The sequence below is a fragment of the Cetorhinus maximus genome, chromosome 15, assembly GCF_964194155.1.
Source record: "Cetorhinus maximus chromosome 15, sCetMax3.hap1.1, whole genome shotgun sequence".
Classification (NCBI taxonomy): Eukaryota; Metazoa; Chordata; class Chondrichthyes; order Lamniformes; family Cetorhinidae; genus Cetorhinus; species Cetorhinus maximus.
In genome coordinates this window covers 17,486,003-17,509,267 of record NC_135893.1, presented here as the reverse complement: position 1 = coordinate 17,509,267, position 23,265 = coordinate 17,486,003, and the positions used below count along the sequence as shown (strand labels likewise).

The 23,265-nt window shown below is 40.8% G+C and overlaps 1 protein-coding gene across 3 annotated transcripts in view; it reads left to right on the top strand.

Annotated features, from left to right (window-relative positions):
• kcnab2a (potassium voltage-gated channel subfamily A regulatory beta subunit 2a) overlaps positions 1-23,265 on the top strand; it is a 285,811-nt gene that overhangs the window by 64,160 nt on the left and 198,386 nt on the right. Inside the window, exon 1 of one of the 3 annotated variants that reach the window (XM_078557933.1) lies at positions 18,058-18,123. The exons of the other annotated variants lie outside the window; for them this stretch is intronic. The gene's annotated coding sequence lies outside the window, so the exon portion shown is untranslated. Of the gene's footprint in view, positions 1-18,057; positions 18,124-23,265 lie in introns of those variants that run through there. 3 annotated transcript variants of the gene reach the window in all.

Here is a 23,265-nt window from a genome sequence, read left to right as displayed (position 1 = left end):
ACTTGAAACGTTAACTTTGCTCTTCTCCGCAGATGCTGCCAGGCATTTTTGTTTTTGTTTTGGATTTCCAGCATCCGCAGTTTTTTGCTTTTATCCAGTTACTGCAACTAGACTCAACGAGATCATTTTGAAGCATGAAATCAATTTCTATCTGTACTTGTGATAACTTTGCTGGATTTAAACTATAAGGATGTTGCCTTATCAAAGATGAAACTGCTACAGAGACATCATGTATAGCTAAATCGGTCTCCCCCAACTTATTTCCACAAAAAGCTTTGTGTGACTGCAATAGCTTTTCCAAACACTTTGACACTTGTCTGGAAGGTAACTCACTATTACATTTAAGTTTTCAAGTACCGCCTCATTATCCAATTTGATTAGAGGAAAATCAGTTTCAGAGTTCTGCATTTCTTCCTCTTTCTCATTATCTACCTCCACTAATACCTCTTTGTTCCTCTTCCCTGTCAAAGTACTTTTTAAGCATATTTACGTGACACACCCTCTGCTTTCTTCTATCTGGAGTATTTATTAAATAATTTATTTCACTCAATTTATTTTCAATCCTCTAAGGCCCACTAAACTTCACCTTTAATGAGTCACTCCACTAGTAACAGAACTAGCACTTTCTCTCCAACCATTAAAACTGAGCTTTAGCTTTCTTATCTGCCTTCACTTTCATCACTTGTTGTGATATCTTTAAATGTTCCCTAGCCCTAGATTAGACATGCTCTGTCTAATCTCCCTCTGAAGTTACATAATCCAGGAGAGTAGTTTCTGGATTTTGATCCACCAATTTCTCATAAATCAATTTCAGTGGTCCTCATGACCATAAACTAGTTGAAAAGGACTAAAATCAGTTGATGGATTAGGAGCGTCTCTCATAGCAAATAACAAGAATGGAATTCCGCATCCCAATCCTGTGGCATTATGCCCTCATTACAGTTTTTAAAGTTTGATGCCATCTTTCCAAAGCTCCTTGTGACTCCAGATGATAAACTGTTGACTTAAACTGTTTTATCCCCAAACTATTCATTACTTCCTTAAACAGCTGTGGCATAAAATTTGAACCCTAATCTGATTGTATGTCCTTAGGTAAACTATATCTTATAAAAAATTTAGTTAACTCTCCCACAATCTTCTTAGTTGTAATATTTCTTAAAGGCATTTCTTCAGGAAACCTGGTAGACATGTCTATTATTGTCAGTAAGTACTGATTTCCACGTTTAGTCTTAGGGAGGGGATCTTCCATAATCAATCATGACCCTAGTAAAAGGTTCTCCAAATGCTGGAATTGGGATTAAAGCTGCCATCTTAATCACTACTTGTGGATTCCCTATCACCTGACATGTGTAAAATGTTCTACAGAATTTGACTATGCAATCCCTATGCAATTCTGGCCAATAGAAATGTTCCTGCACTTTTGCCTGTGTCTTTCTAATTCCTAAATGTCGTCCCCCCCCCCCCCCACCCCCATAGGAATTTCATGAGCAATCCTCAGAATCTCATTTCAATACCCTAATGGGATAATCTGATGTACTTCCCTCCAGCTTTCATTTGCTGAAACATGATCAGGTCTCCATTTTCTCATTAAAATATCACCATAAGGTAATAACATTCTGGAATACATTTTCCTCTGTTTCTGAGTAAGCTGTCTGATATAACTGTTTTAATTGCAAATCCTTTTGCTGCAACTCAATTAACTGCCTTGAGTTAAACACTTCAGCTGGATGGTCCTCTCCTGTGTCTTTCTGAGCAATGTTATCAAACACAGTGCCTGCTAATTGGATTTCAGTACCATCTTCCTGCCTTTGAACTGCCTGTCCTGCTTGTTTTTCTTGCTTCAACCAGTGATCTCGATCACAATCAGGATGCTCCTCTTGTAACATCTCTGTTGAAAACACTTCTACAGGCTGCTCAACTACCATAGGCATCACCCACATTTGTGATCCAGCTATATCATTGAATTGAACTCCTGCAATGGGCAATTTTTCCACCACCCCAACAGTCACTCTGCCAGTTTTCCACTTACTTTTAAAATTTTATTCCACAAGGGAATAGGTTTAGCATCTCCATGAACCCCACTTATTATCACCTGTTCCAGCAGTACGCCCTCTGAACAACAAATATTACTATCCCACAACATTAAGGATTGACTAGCCTGTGTCTCTTAAAATTTTAACATCTTTACCTACTGCACCCTGTACACATGGAAAGACTTCCCCTTCACACACAAAGTATTTAAACATTTCTGCAACCTGCTCCTCAGAATTCTCTTGGGTAAACTGTGAACACATTCCCACTTCTTTACCTATCAATGATTCTCCCTGTTTTACTTGTCCACAAACCACTGGTTTTTCTTGTGCTCGAACGTCAGAACTCTCAGTACTTTTACTTCCAGAACTTTTCTGCACCCCAATAATTCCAACAGATTTTCCCTGCAATTTCCAACACACTGACTTTGTGTGCCCCACTTTATTACAATGAAAACACCTAAACTTTTGAAGGTCACCTCTACCCTCAGCACCTTCCTTTTTATTCTGAAAATAAAACTTCCTGGAAATTTCCAGCTACTCCTCTTCCCTGACTACCAACCTTCCCACTTTTACCCTTTTCTTCCAATTCAATTGTCTTCATTTGCAGCTGAATTTGAGCCCATTCCAATAACCACCCTTGGAGAACTCTGTGTCTCAGGTATTCCTTCCAATTTCAAATGCTGTACTATCACTTCAATTATGTATGATTTCCTAGCCCCCACAGGTAACCCCAATTGTAATTTATCCACCAACTCTGTTAACTTACTATTGGATACCTTCTGTAACCCAATCAGAGTTATATCTTCTACTTCCAAAAAAGTTTAGCCATGGATACAGCCATTTTTGCAGTCTGACCATTTCAAAAATACCTCATGCCCACTCCTGAATTCAAAGTGCTTCCCGTACTCGTAACCTTAAGATTCACTGATTCCAAAAAAATCAAGGAATTAATAATATATCCCGCAGAGAGCCCCCAATTAATATGATGCAGCTGATGGTAAAGGCTGAGTTGTTGAAATCCCAGAGGAAAACTTGAAACAACTGTCATAACCTATTTTTGCAATTTGTATGTTTCGAGATGCAGGTTTTGACTTCAGTAGTAATAAGACCACTGAGTCTCGAGAGGTTTTTTATAAAACTAAATTAAACATTTATTAATACAAAGATTGCAAACACATGTGTATGTCTACAAAACCACTACTATAATAACTACAAAATCCCCATATTAATCTGACTCTCAATTATACCGTTGTTAAGGCAACAGTATATCTCAGATTTAAACAGACACCTGGCAAACACATTCCGGACAGTCGCATTCAAAATGAGTATCCTTCAGCCCTGAGTCCTTGCAGACAGACTTGAGGCTTACAGGCTGGAGGCTTCTCACACTTGTTGGATCTTAAAATGCCTCTCCCTTTCACACAATCTCCTTTATACATATCTTTCTCCTTGAATGTAAATATTCCATTGTATCACTAGGCTTTTAATTGTACCTCTTCTAACAATAACATCCTCTCATCTTACCAATTTTATTTGTAAGCTGGGAAAAAATAAACACGTTGCTTAGGTCTTCTAGCTAGGTTTAAGATTTCACCTGCAGACTTTAATGGTTTATTTTAACAAATGCAAATTTACACTACCTTCTACCCTCCTTACATTTATCTAATTAACATCTCAAAACGACTACACATCAAAGCACCCAGACTAGCTGGCTTTAACCCAAGTGAGACACACACACCACACACCACAGATCACAGACCCCACCAGAACTCTATTTTAAAATAATTTCTAATAACATTATTATATCTTCTTGACAATTGTGAATAGCTGGGGTCCAAGTACAGATCCTTGCGGTACTCTACTAGTCACGGTCTGCCAACCTGAGAATGATCCGTTTATTCCTACTCTCTGTTTTCTGTCCATTAACCAATTCTCAATCCATGCCAGCATATTACCTCAATCCCTTGCGATATAATTTTGCTTAATAACCTTTTGTGTGGGACCTTATCGAAAGCCTTCTGAAAATCCAAAAATGCCACCTCCACTGGTTTATTCTGCTTATCTATTATCCCTGATCTATTCTGCTAGTTACACCCTTAAAAACTCTACCAGGTTTGTCAAACGTGATTTCCCTTTCATAAATCCACGTGGACTTTGCCTAATCCTACTGTTATTTTCTAAGTGTCCAGTTATCACATCCTTTATAATAGATTCTAGCATTTTTCCTACTACTGATGTCAGGCTAACAGGTCTATAGTTCCCGTTTTCTCTCTCCCTCCTTTCTTAAGCAGTGAGTTTACATTTGTTGCCCTTTAATCTATAGGAACTGTTCCAGAATCTATAGAATTGTGGAAGATGACTACCAATGCATCCGCTGTCTGCAGCCACCTCTTTCAACACTCAGGGATGTAGATCATCAAGTTCAAGGGATTTATCAACTTTCAGTCCCATTAATTTCTTCAGTGGTACCTTTTTTTTTTAAACTAATACTTATTTTTTTCAGTTCCTCAAACTCACTAGTCCCTTGGCTCCCCAGTATTTCAGGGAAGTTTTTTGTATCTTCCTCCATGAAGACAGACATGAAGTATTTGTTTAGTTTCTCTGCCATTTCCTTATTCCCCATTCTCTGCCTGCCATGGGCCCACATTTCTCTTTAACCTTTTTTACATACCTATACAAGCTTTTACAGTCATTTTTATGTTCCTCACTAGTTTACTTTAATGTTCTATTTTTTCTCTATCAATTTTTTGGTCCTCCTTTGCTGAATTTTAAAATGCTCCCAATCCTCAGGCTTACTTCTTTTTTGGGCAACGTTATATGCCTCTTCCTTTGATCTAATAGCATCTTTAACTTCTCTTGTTAGCCATGGTTGGATCACTTTTCTTGCTGGATTTTTGTGTCTTAAAGCAATAAGTTTGTTGCAAACCATGTGTAATTTTTTTAAATGCTAGCCATTGCCTGTCTACCACCATTATCTTTTTAATGTGGTTCCCCAATCTACCTCAGCCAACTTGCCCCTCATACCTTTGTAGTTTCCTTTGTTTAGATCAAAGACCCTAGTTTCGGATTCAACTACGTCACTTTCAAAGTTAATGTAAAATTCAACATATTATGGTCACTCTGCCCTAAAGGCTCCATCACAACGAGATTACTAATTAGCCCTTTCTCATTGCGTAATACTAGATCAAAAGAAGCCTGTTCTCTAATTGGTTCCTCAACATTCTGTTCTAGAAAACCATCATGTATACTTTCCAGGAATTTGTCCACTACAGTATTAGTGCGAATTTGGTTTACCCAATTTATATGTCTATAAATTGAAGTCCCCCATGATTACTGTATTAACCTTGTTACATAGACCTCTAATTTCCTGATTTACACTGTACTTTACATTACCACTACTGTTTGGTGGCCTATAAACAACTACTACGAATGTTTCCTGCCCCTTGCTGTTTCTTAGTTCCACCCAAATTGATGCTACATCTTGATCTTCTGATCTAAGATCCTCTCTCACTAATGTACTGATCTCATTCTTTATTAACAGCTGTATGCTGCCACCTCCTTTTCCTTTTGCCTATTTTGCCTAAATGTCGAATACCCTTGAGCATACAGTTTCTAGCCTTGGTCACCCTGAAGTCACAAATCCATAATTAGATCATGTCTGTTCACTTTTATTCGTGCTGTCAATTCATCCACCTTGTTGTGAATGCTGTGTGGATTCAGATAGAGCGCCTTCCATCTCTAGCCTTATCTGCTGGTGCACTGTTAAGTTTTTATTCTCTGTCCTTTCCTGCCAGATTCTGATTATTATTTCCCTTATTGTTATCTTACTCCCTTGCCTTGCGTTGTCACTTGATTCCGCCCCCCCCCAATTTAGTTAAAGCCCTCTGCCGCCCTAAATATACGACTCGCCACAACACTGGTCCCATCATGGCTCAGGTGAAGACCGCCCCAACGGTGTAGCTCCCAAATTTCCCAGCATTGGTGTCAGAGCTTCATGAAACTACCCATTTCTCCCACATCAATCTTATTTACCCTATTCCAATTTGCTGTTGGCTCAGGTAACAATATAGAGGTTATTACCTTTGAGGTTCTGCTATTTAATTTAGTCCCTAGCTACTCATACTCTCCAAGCAGAACTTCTTTCCTAGCCCTGCCTGTTTCATTGGTACCCACACGGACTACGACAACTGGGATCCCCTTGCTCCCACTGCAAATTCCTCTCCAGCCCAGATCAGATGTCCTGAACCCTGGCACCAGGCAGACAACACAGTCTTCCGCTCTCTTGCTCTCAGTGACAAAAAACTGTGTCTACCCCCCTGGCTATATTGTCTCCTCATACCACTAAATTCCTATTAACCGCCCTTGCTTGAGTGGCTTCATGTACCATGGTGCCATTGTCAGTTTGCTCATCCACTCTGCAGCCTTGCTTTTGTCCACTCGGGCTGCAAGAATCCCAACTGTTGGCCAAATCAAAGGGCTGCGGCTCCTCTACTCCTATCTTCTCAGATCCTCTTACTTGCCCGCTCATAGTCTCACCCACCTATCCTTGACCATCAGACGATCCTATCCTAAGGGGTGTGACTGTCTCCTGGAATAAAGTGCCCAGGAAACAATCCCCCTCCCTGATCTGTTGCAGTGTCTGCAGCTTGGCCTCCAGCTCAATGACTCTGAGCTGAAGTTCCTTCAGCCGCAAACACTTACTGCAGACATGTTTGCTTTGGGGTTACACAAGTGTTCACATACTCCCAAGTTCTGCAGCTGCCACACATCACTTGCCATTTTTTATAACACTTAATTAATTAATTAATTAATTGACTGATTAAATTTTAATTTACGTCTCTAGTCCTGCCTGTGCTTATATTCTTATTATTTCAATAAATGCTTTACTTACCTCAAGTGAAATTCCCTAGTTATAATAAATAGGAAACACTCACCAGCCAATCTAATGAGCTTTACTACTATTAGTAAACCTTACTACTACTAATAAAACATTACAATTACTAAAGTTACCTGAGCTTTGAAAGGTAAATGAGAAAAATACTTAACAACTAATCAACTACCTGTTTCCTATGATGTCACACATTTTCTCAGAACGCTGCTGCCTGTCTCTGGTGTCACGACTCACTGGGGATAGTGCGCTGCAATATCTAGCCCCACTGCTCCCTGAGCCGCGTCAAATGTCAAAAAGTTTGATCAACATACCTAATTGTTTAATTTAGGTTAACAGAATACGAGCACCAGGTTTGTAAACTTAATAAGTAATTAACTGTTTAATGATTAAATTGCCTTTAACCAGTGGCAAAAGAGAGAAATATGAACTGCTAATTTCTAATTCTATAACCTAAATTCTACCCCTTCTTACATTCGTATACACACACATACAAGACATGCAAAAACATGGATTTTTAGGGTGGAATATAACAGTTCAATAAATTCCGGAGTACAGGATTCAGTGGATTGATTTTGATTGATGTCTCCAAATTCCTTTCAGTTCTTTGTTGATGACACAAGGTAGTCTTCCAGCATTTTCAGTATTTAGTTCACTGGTTGAGCTCTTGTCTTTCATTGTCTCTAACAGTGATTTTTCTCCTTTGCCTCTTGACAGGGGTTTTCAGAGAGAGAGCGGGTTATAGAGATATGAAGAGAAAAAGCCAGCTAGCTATTATTGTAGAATTACTGGAATTTTACACACACAGGAGCAAGAGGTTTTAGGTCTTTTTCCTTTCAGTTGAGGAGCTATTCAGCTGCACTGTTCTCATGCAAACCCTGGTGACCTGGTCAGGAGCCAATTAAAACATTTTTGTCAGGCAGTTCCCTATTAGACCAGACTCCTCCTCGGCACCATCCTGTCTTTCATTGCACACACTGTTCCAGGGCAGCAACATTGTATATATTCCTCACAATGTTCCAGTAGACATGTCCTTCAAACTGTAGCCATTGTAATTTTAATCCACAGTCCAACAGAAATAAAAAGATATGTTTTTTACACTGGGTCCTTCCCCTCTCCTGCTCTTTTAGGTGCTGTTGCCTGTCTCCGGGTCCTCCTCCTCTCCTCTTTTAGGTGCTAGTGCCTGTCTCCAGGTCCTCTTCTCTCCTGCACTAAATTCAGTTGTGTGGAACAGCAGAAGATTGAACATCAGAAACTACTTAAAGTAGCAAATAAATATGCTTTATTGGTTAGGAAGATACCAGCTTTGTTTCCAGTCTGCTGAGTTTGCTGACCTCACTCATGGGTAGTAGCCAAGCTACAGTTGGCATCAGTACCCTTGGGCAGGAAGGGAAAAATAAAAGATAGGGATTCTGTTTCTAGTCGCTCTGCAGGAATCACCAGCACATGGATCTGTGTGGGCATTGGATGACTGGTTGTGATGATCCAATGACAGAATAGCCAACTGAGGTTCACTTCCTCAGCTGACATCGGAAAATTGGTCATAGGCAGTTTCCATTGTCAGTGCAGACCTATAATGGAAATATAAAAACAAGGGCAGAATGTGTGGTTATAAAATAGGGACTGCGTACCCTTATTTATTTGTTTCTCACCCTGTAACCATATTTAATCTCAAGACTACACTTAACCTGCTGGTGCAGTGCCATAGATAGTAATATATTAAAAATCCCATGTCTACATGCACTACCCATCTAAATTTTCTCTCAATGTGCAAATTTGTTTCCATAAACTTTTTTTTAACTAAAATTGTATCCCATCAGTGATGGCGCTGCAGATTCTGAGCTTTGCTTCTCCCAGTTCCTCAGCCTGTACTGCAGAAAAACTCCTATCCTGCAGATAAACTCCTACCCTGCAATCTAATTATTATAAAAATAAGCACAGAATATATGACTTTAAAATCTGGACTGAATTACCTCTGTTTGGCCTGATCTAAATGTCTTCTAATCTTCTACCCCCACTACTTCTTAAGAGTACACTTGGCCTTGAGCCTGCAACACCATAGGAAATTGAATAGTATTAAATCTTATAACACAAAAAGTGGCCATTTGGCTCATCATGCCTGTGCCAGCTCTTTGAAAGAGTTATCCAATTAAACCCACTCCCCTGCTCTTTCCCCATAGCCCTGAAAATTTTTCCTAATTCAGTATAGATCCAATTCCCTTTTGAAACTTACGACTGAATTTGCTTCCATTTCTCTTTCAGGCAATGCAGTCCATGCCATTCTAATTCACCATGTTTAAAAAAAAATTCTCATTGCTGCCCTGCTCCCCACCCCCAGCAACCCTGGATTTTTTGCCAATTATTTTAAATCTGTGCCCTCTGGTTACTGACCCTTCTGCCTGTGAAAACAGTTTCTTCCTATCTATTCTGTCAAAACCTCTCATAATTTTGAATACCTCTATTAAATTTTTCTTGACCTTCTCCACTTTAAGGCAACAAACTCAGATTCACTATTCTCTCAGATAACTGAAACCCCTCATCCACTGCACCCTCAACAAGTGTGCATCATAGGTTATATATATTCATGTATATACAACTAGAGTGATATCTGTATAGTTTGGGAGACAGATACAGATAGCTAGAGATGGGCCTATCTCTCTCTCTGTGGATCACTCATGGCATTGTACACATGGTAGTTAAGAACAAGCATAGCTTTCATGGAGCTTTCTGTAGAACAGTTCTGATGAAGAGTCATACAGACTCAAAACCTTAACTCTGTCTTCCTTTCCACAGATGCTATCAGACCTGCTGAGTTTTTCCAGCAATTTTTGTTTTTGTTTTATATTTTTATACGTTTTTGTCACATATTCCCATTGTAACTTCCAATGTCAACATTTCCAATTCAATTTTGCTATGTTAAATGTGAGACTCAATTCCATCCATGCATCTACAGCAGCAGCACCTGCTCCTGTTGTAATAACTATTGGGGAATCCAGAACAATGTAGGATGTTCAGGAATGAAATACAGAAGCACTTTACATAAAGGTTAACTCCCTCCAAAAGACCGAGATTGATAATTTTGTTAGGCATCAAGGGACATGATGCAAAGGCAGGTAATTGGAGTTGAGGTACAGATCAGCCATGATCTAATTGAGTGGTAGTACTGTTCCTTTAGATTGGAAAAATTGCACTTGTCTCTCCATTATTTAAGAAAGGTGGAAGAGGAGAGAGCAGGAAATTATCAATCTGTTTTCCTAACATCTGATGTCAGGAAATTACTAGAGTCTATCATGAAGGATAGAGTGATTGTGCACCTTGAAAATTTTCGGCTGTCCAGAGAGCCAGCATGTATTTGTAAAGGATGGGTCATACCTGACAAACCTGATTGGTTATTTTTTCAAAAAATAACCAATGTAGTGGACAGGGGAATGTTTATGGATGTTTTTGATATAGACTTCTAGAAGGCAATCTCTTATAAGAGACGATTTGATAAAGTTGAAGTTCATGGAATTGAGGGCAAATTATTGTCCCAGTCAGGAGATTGGCTGAGCGACAGCAGACAGGAAGCTGTATCCTAATTGGCAGGGTGTGACCACTGACATCCCACATGGATCACTGTTGGGGCCTCAACTATTCATTGTGTTTATTAAAGACTTAGATGATGGGATAGTGAGACAGATAGCTAAGTTTGCCAATTATCCAAAGATAGGTGGCATTCTAAGCAATGTCGATGGAAGCACATTACAAAAATATTAATGAATTAAATGAGTTGGCAAAGCTGTAACAAATGGATTTCAATATAGTCAAGGGTTCAAATCCCATCATGGCAAATAATGGAATTTGAATTCAGTCAATAAAAATCTGGAATTAAAAGTCTAATGATGACCATGAAACCATTGTTGATTGTCATAAAAAATCCATCTGGTTCACTAATACCTTTTAGAGAAGGAAATCTGCTACCCTTACCTGGTCTGACGGTTGACACTTAAGTGCCCTCTGAAATGGTGTTGCAAGCCAACGTACAGTCAATGTGGTGGCAAAGTCCCATCTTCACATTGAGGATACCCTCCATCTTGTTGTGTGGCACTACCACTATGCCAAATGGGATAGATTTCAAACAGACCTAGCAACTTGAGTCTGGACATCCATGGGGCGCTGTGGCCATCAGCAGAAGCAGAATTGTATACACCCACAACCTGTAATCTCATGGCTGGGCATATCCCCCACTCTACCATTACCATCAAGCCAGGGGATCAACAAATATTCAATGAAGAGTCCAGGAGGCATACCTAAAAATGAAGTGTCAACCTGGTGAAGCAAAACTCAGGGCTACCTGCTGCCAAACAGTGTAAGTAGCATGCAATAAACAGGGTTAAGTAGTCCCACAACCAACGGATCAGATCTAAGCTCTGGAGTTCTGCCACGTCCAGTCGTGAATGGTGGTGGACAATTAAACAGCTCACTGGAGGAGGAGGCTCCACAAATAACCCCATCCTCGATGGTGGGGGAGCCCAGCACATCAGTACAAAAGATTAGGCTGAAACATCTGCAACAGCCTTCAGCCAGGACTGCTGAGTGGGTGATCCATCTTGGCCTCCTCCAGATGTGCCCAGCATCACAGATACCAGTATTGATGCCAATTTGATTCACTCTATGTGATATCAAGAAATGGCTGAAGGCACTGGTTACAGCAAAGCCTATGGGCCCTGACAATATCCCACCAATAGTACTGAAGACTTGTGTTCCAAAACTTGCTTCGCCCCTAGCCAAGCTGTTCTAGCACAGCTACTATGCTGGCATCTACCTGGCAATGTGGAAAATTGCCCAGGTATGTCCTCTGCTCAGGGCAAATCTAACCTGATCAATTACCGCCCATCAGTAAAGTGATGGAAGGTGTCGTCAACAGTGCTATCAAGTGGCACTTGCTTAGCAATAACCTGCTCACTGTGCTCAGTTTGGGTTCCACCAGGATCACTCAGCTACTGACCTCATTACAGCCTTGGTTCAAACATGGACAAAACAGCTGAACTCCAGAGGTAAGGTGAGAGTAACTGCCCTTGATATCAAGGCAGCATTTGACCGAGTATGGCATCAAGGACCCCCAGAAAACTGGAGCCAATGGAAATTGGGGGATAACTCTTCACTGGTTTGAGTCATACCTAATACAAAGGAAGATGGTTGTGGTGGTTGGAGGTCAATCATCTCAGTTTCAGGACATCACTGCGTGAGTTCCTTAGGGTAGTGTCCTAGTCCAAACCATCTTCAGCTGCTTCATCAATGACCATCCTTCCATCATAAGATCAGAAGTGGGAATGTTTGCTGATGATTGCACCATGTTCAGCACCATTCGTGACTCCTCAGATACTGAAGCAGTCCATGTCCAAATGCAGCAAGACCTGGACAATATCTAGGTTTGGGCTGACAAGTGTCAAGTAACATTCACGCCAAACAAGTACCAGGCAATGACCATCTCCAACAAGAGAGAATCTAACTATCTCCCCCTGACTTTTAATGGCATTACTACTGCTGAATCCCCCACTATCAACATCCTGGGGGTTACCATTGACCAGAAACCGAACTTTGCTTGCCAAATAAATATTGTGGCTGCAAGAGCAGGTCAGAGGCTAGGAATCCTGTGCTGTGTAACTCGCCTCCTGACTCCCCAAAGTCTGTCCACCATCTATAAGGCACAAGTCAGGAGTGTAATGGAATACTGTCCACTTGCCTGGATGAGTGTAGCTCCAATAACACTCAAGAAGTTTGACACCATCCAGGACAAAGCAGCCTGCTTGATTGGCACCACATCCACAAACATTCACTCCCTTCACCACCGACACACAGTGGCAGCAGTGTGTACCATCTACAAGATGCACTTCAGGAACTCGCCAAGGCTCCATAGACGGCACCTTCCAAACCCACGACTGCTAGAAAGACAAGGGCAGCAGATGCATGGGAACACCACCACCTGGAAGTTTTCCTCCAAGCCACACACCATCCTCAATTGGAAATATATTGCCGTTTCTTCACTGTCGCTGGGTCAAAATCCTGGAACTCCCTCCCTAACAGCACAGTGGGTGTACCTACACCATGTGGACTGCAGTGGTTCAAGAAGGCAGCTCACCACCACCTTCTCCAGAGCAATTAGGGATGGGCAATAAATGCTGGCCTAGCCAGCAATGCCCACATTCCATTAATGAGTTTTTAAAAAAACAAATTCCCTGGAATTTATTAGATTAAGTTTAAGCTTTCAAGATATTAAGGAGAACTATTTGGTAGGTAGAAAGTATTTCTGTTGGTTTGACAATTGAGCACCAGGAGACATAGCCTAAAAAATACAGCCGGCCTTTCAGGAGTGACGTTAGGACACATTTCTACATACTAAGGGTGGTAAATGTTTGGAACACCTCTGCAAATGGCAGTTGATGTGGGTCAATTAATTTTAAATCTGAGATTGATAGATTTTCATTAACCAAAGGTATTAAGAGATGTGAGACCAAGGAGGCTATAGATGAGAGGAATTAAGTGGGGGAAATCCCACTGAGCTGAACTATGGAGGAGAGAAGTTTGAGGAGAATAGTGTGGTTGACCATGTTGACAACTACAGAGAAATTGAGAAGGATGAAGAATTGTTGAAGGTGAGGGTTGAAGAGTTACTGCAAAGGAGTTTATGGAGATGGTTAGCAGTGCAGTCAATGTAATTTGTGCTGCATTTAAATGGATTCTGACATCTTTTGTCTGCAGTTATCAGGCATTTGGGGATGAGAGTTCCTTCTTTGGAAACTTAATTGAAAGTGATTTTCTTTTTCATTGGTAGTTGCTCTTGAAACTATTGCTGTATCAGATTTTTATTTTTATTGTTATTACAAGAAATCATTCAAGAGATTCTGTGCCATGTGTTTTTTTTTTAAAACTAAGATGTTGTAAATTCCAAGTCAAAATACTGCAGATGCTGGAAATACTCAGCAGACCAGGCAGCATTTGTGGAAAGAGAAACAGAGTTAACATTTCAGGTTGATAACCAGTTCTTTCTTTCTCTCCACAGATGCTGCCTGACCTGCTGAGTATTTCCAGCATTTTCTGTTTTTATTTGTGGGAAAGTCAAGATAGGTTAAACAGTACGCAACAAAACAGTCTGGTAACCTATGTGCTTTTCATGCTGGTGACCAATAGTGGAAATTATATGCTGAGTCTGTATTAATAAATCAGTATTGCAGTGCATTTTGAAGGTCAGGGCTCTTAATTCTTGGCGAGGAAGCTGCTTCGATTAGTTATTGAAAGCTTGTTTTATTTAGTGGTGTAGCTCGCTGTCAGTGGGAAGTTATGAGAAAGCCAGAAAGGGGTATTTTAGTGGTTGGATAGTAACTGCATAACGGCCATTATTGAACACAAAAAGGATGATTCTATCCTTATCGTTTAACTTTTTTAAGGCTCATTTGTCCTGCAAAACAAAAATGAATGGATGTTTATATGCAGCTTTGTGCCATCTTCATTCAATAGAGAGTTGTGTATTTTATACAGTTCATCTTTTGAACTCTACTATCCCCCTCATGCAGCTAGTGACTCTTTTTTTGAATACTGAGTCACGGTTGGTGACCTGGTAGGAACTGTAGAAAGTTGTTAAAAGCCAAGGGGCGAAAGAAATTCTCTGCTGCACTCAAAATTGGGGATAATAGATATTGCAGTTTAGATTGAAAAAAAAAATTGAACTATTCCTGCAGAGATTACATCCTTGTTTAATATAGCTATGACTGTTTTGTTCAATGCATTTTACATGGTCTAGCACGGAGTAGTCTACTCTTTTTCTTGTTCAAAGTTGCTTTAGCCAGTGCTTTTAATTAAATAGCTTAATCCAAACAGTTCAGAAGCAGTCTTTTTGCACAATTTTAACTCAAATTAGAACATAAAAACATAAGCAGAAGTAGGCTATATGGCCCCTGAAGTTTGCCCCACCATTCAGGAAAACCGTGGCTGGTCTTCAACCTCGTTCCACTTTCCTGCCCAATCCCCAAAGCTGGGATAGAGAATTCCAAAGATTCATAACTCACTGCATGAAGAAATTTCTCGTTGCCTCAATTCTAAATAGCTGATCACTTATCTGAGACTGATATGCCCTGGTTCTAAACTCTCCAGCCAGGAGAAACAGCTTTTCAGCATCTACCCTGTTAAGCCCTCTCAGAATCTTGTGCGTTTAATTTAGATCACCTCTTATTCTTCTAGGTTGCAGAGAATATAGATCCATTCTACTCAATCTGTCTTCATAAGGACAATCCTCTCATCTAGCAATAAATCTAGTGAACCTTCATGCAGTCCATCTAAAGCAAGTGCACCCTTCTTTGGGTAAGGAGGCTAAAACTGTATGCAGTACTCCAGTTGTGGCCTCACCAAAGCCCTGTACAATTGCAGCAAAACTTCCTAACTCTTGTCCTCTAACCCTCTTGCAATTAACAGATAATTCAAGCAACTTTGAATTGAGTAGCCTGTACCTGTAGCTGTGAGTTTATGTTTCAGTAGCTGCTTTATCTGCGAACCAATTTTGAATAAAATAACTCTAGAATCATTTAACAGAACATTGGTATGGGTAGGAGCTTTTGAATTTTTAAAAATGTATTCATTCTAGGTTAGTGGGCATTGCTGGCAAGACCAGCATTTGTTGCCCATCTCTAATTGCCCTTGACAAAGTGATAGTGAGCTGTCGCCTTGAACTGCTGCAGTCCGTGTGGTGAAGGCACTCCCACTCTACTGTTAGGTAGGAAGTTTTGGGATTTTGATCCAGTGACGATGAGCAATGATATGTTTCCAAGTTAGGATCCTGTGTTAAGTGAAGGTGATGGTATTCCAATCTCCAGTACAGCTTCAACACGGGCATCTACCCAGCTATATGGAAAATTGCCCAGGAATGTCCTGTACACAAAAAGCAGGACAAATCCAACCCGGCCAATTACCGCCCCAACAGTCTACTCTCGATCATCAGTAAAGTAATGGAAGGGGTCATCAACTGTTCTATCAAGTGGCACTTGCTTAGCAATAACCTGCTCACTGATGCCCAGTTTGGGTTCTGCCAGGACCACTCAGTTCCTGACCTCATTACAGCCTTGGTTCAAACATGGACAAAAGAGCTGAAGTCCTGAGGTGAGGTGAGACTAACTGCCCTTGACATCAAGGCAGCATTTGACCGAGTGTGGCATCAAGGAGTCCTAGCAAACCTGGAGTCAGTGGGAATCAGGGGAAAAACTCTCCGCTGGTTCGTGTCATACCTAGCACAAAGGAAGATGGTTGTGGTTTTGGAGTCAATCATCTCAGCTCCAGGACATCGCTGCAGGAGTTCCTCAGGGTAGTGTCCTAGGCCCAACCATCTTCAGCTGCTTCATCAATAACCTTCCATCATAAGGTCAGAAGTGGAGATGTTCTCTGATGATTGCACAATGTTCAGCACCACTCGCGACTCCTCAGACACTGAAGCAGTCCATGTCCAAATGCAGCAAGACCTGGACAATATCCAGGCTTGGGCTGACAAGTGACAAGTAACATTCGTGTCACACAAGTGTCAGGCAATGACCATCTCCAACAAGAGAGAATCCAACCATCGCCCCTTAAAGTTCAATGGCATTACCATGACTGAATCCCCCACTATCAACGCCCTGGGGGTTACCATTGACCAGAAAATGAACTGGAGTAGCCATATCAATACTGTGGCTACAAGAGCAGGTCAGAGGTTAGGAATCGTGCAACGAGTAACTCGCCTCCTGACGCCCCAAAGTCTGTCCACCATCTACAAGGCACAAGTCAGGAATGTGATGGAATACTTCCCACTTGCCTGGATGAGCGCAGCTCCTACAACACTAGAAGCTGGACACTGTCCAGGACTAAGCAGTCCTCTTGATTAGCACCACATCCACAAACATTCACTCCCTCCACCACTGACGCACAGTAGCAGCAGTGTGTATCATCTACAAGATGCACTGCCGAAATTCACCAAGGCTCCTTAGACAGCACCTCCCAAACCCATGACCATTACCACCTAGAAGGAGAAGGGCAGCAGATTGCTGGGAACACCAGCACCTGGAAGTTCCCCTCCAAGTCACTCACCATCCTGACTTGAAAATATATCGCTGTTCCTTCACTGTCACTGGGTCAAAATCCTGGAACTCCCTTTCCAACAGCACTGTGGGTGTACCTACACTACATGGACTGCAGCAGTTCAAGAAGGCAGCTCACCACCACCTTTTCAAGGGCAACTAGGGATGGGCAATAAAAGCTGGCCCAGCCAATGAAGCCCACACCCTGTGAATCAATTTTTTAAAAAAAATCTGCTCGCTGCCCTCACCCTTCTAAGGGTGGCAGAGATTTTGGCTTGGGAGATGCTGTCGAAGAAGCCTTAGCGAATTTCTGCGTTGCATTTTTAAATGGTACCTACTGCAGGAAGCTGAATTGGATTATTCACTGAGCTCTTTTGACTGAAAATGGTTGTGACCATTTCAGCCTTGTTTTTCCACTGACGTGCAATATTACCCCATATTATTTTATGTATTGAAGTTACATCAACCTAAGTAAAATTGCTCAAATATATCTTCTCAGAAGACCTGACTATACCTGTGAAGCAGTAACAGGATAAACGATTATTTGGTTTCCAAATCATTGTGTTTCAGAAATTCAGTTTAATCATGCCCTTTCCTCAGCTTTTAAATGAAAACACTAGCTCAGTGTTTTTTTGTCCATTATATGTAGAATTCTGTATTCATATTCTATCCAATACTAGAAATCAAAGAATTTGTAAAATAGGAACACTTTCCAGCATTGGGTACAACAACTTTAAACCTTGTTGAACTACTGTTAATGTCCTTATAGTTCATCTTTTTTTAATAATCACTTCATGGAAATACAAATTATATTGTTATAAATTTAAGAGTAGAATACTGTGCAGAAATGAGCTACTAAGAAGCAAATGGGCAGCTAATGCTTTACTAATGGTATTCTGTATAGACTCATGCCTGTTATCGCTTAAGGAGCAACTGCAAGATTGTTAATCAGCATTGCAGTTCTGTGTTTCCTTGAAATATGCAAAGTACGAGTCATTGTTTTATATCTGTAAGCTTTCCTCTGGCACCTCCTACAGGACTCCTAGCTCGGCCACATCTGCTGCTGCAAAGGGATTCTTCACCAAATAACTATCTGCTTATTTTGCAAGCTGTTTGCAATAAATACGTATGTACCGCATGTATTAAAAATGATTTGAATCAGAAGGCTAATTGAGGATACAAAACTGAATTCCAAGTTGAATAGAAGATGCTGCAGTATTGTGTTTTGTTGTAGTAGTTTGGTAGAGAGTTGTAGTCATGTCAGTCCTTTTAAAACTGAGCTCTTTATTAAGTCACCGTTTTGGTTTTCCCTGCCAGAATGAATCAGATTCGTGATCAATTTTTTTTAATTGTACATTTATAACGTTTATACTGCATGCTGCATGGTTTTCACTAGAATCGTTTTCTAGAGTTACAAATGGCTTTTGTGTTGGTACTAAGGAACCTCACCTATTTTAAATGACTGCTTCTGCAAGTTACAGTCAAATGCTGCAGTGCAGAGGCAGGAGCATTCTCAGCAGCCATAACATTGTCAGTTAGATAGACAAATTGATGCATCAAGATTTTACCTTAAATTTTATTTTTTTTAATTGATTATGTTTTTATAATGGCTTGAGTCCTAATTTTATTCTTCTAGGACTTAAAAAGATCTTGTGTTGATTCTATAGGTCAGTAGATTGGGATTTAAAATATGATGCATAGTACATGTGGGCTGTAGAGAAGTGCAGTCTCTTACCTCTGCTGCTCCTTGATTTGATCAGGAGGGGAGGGAGCTGATGCATATTCTTGGTTAGATTTTGACATTTTATTTCACTCTTCCTTTAGTTTGCTTGAAACAAAGCTGCCATGAATATTTTATTCAGACAAATATAATATCCCACCATAAAAAAGATAATCAGGCTCAGTACAATTGATTTTCAGATCAACAATCTAATGTTACAGGAATAGAAAATCTAGGAGAGGTTTCCTGTTTCTGAAATTGATGAATATACATACTGTAGCATGGTTACTATTTTTAGAAAAATGCTGATTCATGTTTGCAATAGTGGGAGCTGAGGGTAACAAATAACTTTAGGACAGGAACATTGAGGCCATTGAGCCCTCGAACCTGTCCCACTGTCCAGTGAGATTGTGGCTTATCTGCATTTTACCTTCATCCAATTGCCCTGGCACCAATATATTTTTATCCCTTGTTTAGCAAAAATTTCAGTCTCAGATTCAGAATCATTAATTGAGCTGGCATCTATTGCTTTTTGTAGGAGAGAGTTTCAAACTTTGATCACTCTCTGCATGTAAAAAGGTGTGTGCTTATGTCGGCTAGACTCTAGCATACATTAACAGATGAGCTCTTCTGGAGCCAGTTTGATAAATTACCAACTTAACATTCACAGAAGTGAGACTGGGGCCATGAATCTGCATCTACTTGCTTTACAGGAGTCAGTCGTCACCCCTGTGCTTGCTAACTCACCCTGCACTGGTTCTTGGTTAAGCAATGCCTCAATGTTTGAAACACAGCCTTGTTTTCAAATTCCTCCATGACCTTGTCTGCTCCCTTTTTCTGAAACCACCTCAAGTGCCACAAGCCTCTGAGATATCTGTGCTCTGTTAATTCTGGCTTCTTGAGTGTCCCTCATTTTAATTGCTCCACCATTGATGGCATGTATTCAACTATCAAGGCCACAGGCCTCTGAAATTTCATCCTTCTTTGCCTCTCCACCTTTCTTTCCTCCCTTAAGACTCGGCGATCAGTAAGAAGCAGTTTGAGGAGAGAAAGAGTTTTGAAGTGAAAGTCAGATTGCACCGAGGATTGGCAATGAACCCATTCCCCCTGATTGTCATGGATGTTCTAACCAAGCAAGTGAGATAGCAAGAGTCATGGTCAATGATGGTTGCAGATGGTATTGAGCTATCTGATGATTAGAACATGACTGAGCATCTGGAGAAAAGCACTGGAAGACAGGGGTATGAAGATCAGTAGTCCAAAGACCCAATGTATGGACTGTCAGTTCAGGCCTAAGGAAGAGAATCGGAGTGAAGGTGTAAAGATTATGGGTGAAGACCTGGAGAAAGTGAGTAGCTTTAACTACCTGGGGTCAGTGGTGGCAGAAGATGGAAGTATGGGAATGGAAATTAAGCAACAGGTTAGCTCTGGTTGGAGTAATTAGAAAAAGTGCAGTGGAGTGTGTGATAGAAAAGTACCGCCTGAACTGAAAGGAAGAATCTACAAGACAGTTGTGAGACTAGCCTTGTTATATAGTGCAGAAACTTTGGCAACATCAAGAAGACAGGAACAACGACTGGATATTAATGAGATGTGGATGCTGAGATGGATGTATGGAGTGATGAGACAGGACAAGATCATGAACCAGTACATCAAGGGGTCATTGAAGATTGTGGAAGCATTGAAGAAAGTAGCCAAGAAGAGATTGAAATAGTATGGTCATATGTTGTGGAGAGAGAGGGAGAGAAAGAGAAAGGACGTGGTGAGGCTCGTGATCAAGATGGGTCTGCCAGGGAGAAGGAAAAGAGGAAAGTCTAAGACCAGATGGAAGAATGCGGTGGTGAGAGACTTAAAACTCAGTGGGATTGGAAGAGGGGGTAACTGACAGGAGGAGAAAGAGAAGGTTAATTAACCAGCATTGTGGTGACTCCAAGTGAAATGGAAGAAATTGAAAGAAGATGTTGCTCCTCAAAACCTACCTATTTGGCTGAGCTGTTGGCCATCGGCCCTAACATCTCTTTATGTGGTTCTGTTTAAAACTTTGTTTGATAATGCTCCTGTGAAGTACCTTGGGCCTGTTTATCTTCATAAAGGCGCTATGCAATTACAAGTTGTTGATCAGAAGTTGTTGTATTTTAAATAAAACTCATTGTTTCTTCCCTGCTTTTTCTACAATTTTTCCCCTTCTCCCCTCCTCCAGGAGGTGCTGCCTCCATGCGGGATGTGATTCCATGCTTCCAGGCTCTTTGTTACCTCACCCAGGTTGCAGTTCTTCATGTATGAACTGAGGTTGTGTGTCAGCTGACTATTTGACTAACGGAAGCATCATACCCAAACTTAATTATATCCTCACACGATGTTCATGCATGGAATTTCCAGCAAGAAAGGGGTCAAGAAGGAGAATCCTGACTTTTTTCGCCCCTTGGCTCCCTCAAAGTTGATGAGGTCAATTGTAACACCTGTTCTGTCTTTGCTGATATCTGCTTATTCAGTACAAACTGCAGATCAAACCTGCAGTCTTCCTAGTCTGTATGACACAGCTTTAAAAATGTGAACCAACGGACACCACAACCAAAGTAATTCTGACTACATCTAGCAACCAAGTGCCAATTAAGTAAAATTTCACAAAATATACTAAATTATCTCCTGATAATGCTTTTGTAATGCCTTCACAAATGAGCTTGCTGCCTGAAGATTGGAATTTCTCCATTTGTTATTTGCAGCTTACGGGTGCATGTAATAAAATCTTGTTTGAAATTATTACTGCTGCCATATATCAAACACATGAATAATTTGTACATGGAGGAGTTCAGGTTATTGTCTTATTAGAGTATGGAGAAAAAAACACTTATGAAGATTCTGACATTTAAGAATAGCTTGTGAGAGTGTAATTTTTATGTGCATCAAACGCCACTATTGATCTAAGCCTGGGATACAGCAACTGTGAACCGATTGAACTATAGGGTTAGCCATTGTGGGAATAGACTTACAGCTAATGAAGTGCTTTTGAAGTGTAAGTCACTGTTGTAATGGAAGAAATGTGGCAGCCAATTTGCATGGAGCAAGTTCCTGTGGAGAAAGAACTTGCATTTTCTCACATCATTTATGACTTCTGAACACCCCAGTATGTGGTATGAAAATGAAGCACAAACAGCATTGTGATAATGACCAGATAATCTGTTTTAAATAAATTTGAGAACTTCCCTGTTCTTCAAAATAGCGCCCAAGGATCCTTTATGCTTAGCCGAGTTGGCAGACACAGCCTCCATTTAGTGTCTTTTCCAAAGACACCTCCTCTGATATTTCAGCATTCCCTCAGTGCTGCACTGGAGTGCTAGCCTAGAGTTTGTGTTGAAGTTTCTGAATGGGAATTGAACCCACAATTCGCTGACTCAGAAGCGAGTGTATTAGCACTGAGCTGCAGCTGAGGTGAATTTCACAATGGTGTGAGGAGGAATGATCACAGTGGAGCAGTGCAAAGCACATAAGTTTTTCACTTTTGTAACTATTTTGCAGACACCTTCGCTCCTGCATTGAACAAGCGCTATATTTAGCGAGAGTAGTTGATAGCTGATATACCACTTGTCACAGCAAAAATGTTCTTTTGCCGAGCAATGACCTCTTTCACCTTGATGAATGCAAAATTCATGAAATGCCGATGCTACTGTAAGGATGGGCTGGAGGTGATGAAATATTTTCAATGTAATATATGTCCTCCTTCAATAATTGCTTGGCATCAGTGTTGTGTAGTTTGTATGGAGTGGTTGCTAGATCAAATTTTAATTTATTTTTCACTTTAATATGGACTCCGTATGGGGCCAAATTAAGATTTTTGCCTATTGCTGCGTTTGCTGCGGTAATTCAGCAATGATGGTTGCATTTAGTGAAAAGAAGATGCAATTTTCATGTTTTGATTGTCTATCCCAATCAGTCTTAAAGAAAGAAAGATTTGCAATTAAATAGCACTTTCACGACCACAAGATGTCTCAAAGCGCTTTACAGCCATTTTTTAAAAATTTACTCGTTCATGGGATGTGGACAACACTGGCTAGACCATAATTTATTGCCTATCCTGAATTGTCCTTGAGATTGTGGTGGTGAACCGCCTTCTTGAGCTGCTGAAGTCCATATACTGTAGGAACACCCACAGTGCTGTTAGGAAGGGAAGTCCAGGATCTTGACCCAGTGACAGTGAAGGTATGGCAATATATGTCTAAGTCAGGATGGTGCTTGGCTTGGAGGGGGATTTGAAGCTGGTGGTGTTCCCTTGCATCTGCTCCCCTTGCTCTTCTAGGTGGTAGAGGTTGTGGGTTTAGAAGGTGCTGTTGAAGGAGCATTGGTGAGCTGCTGCAGTGCATCTTGTATATGGTACACTGCTGACACTGGTGGAGGGAGTGAATGCTTAAATTGGTGGAAGAGATGACGATCAAGCGGAATGCTTTGTACTGGATGATATTGAGCTTCAAGTGTTGTTAGAGCTACACTCATCCAGGCAAGTGGAGAGTATTCCATCACACTCCTGACCTGTGCCTTCTAGATGCGGGACAG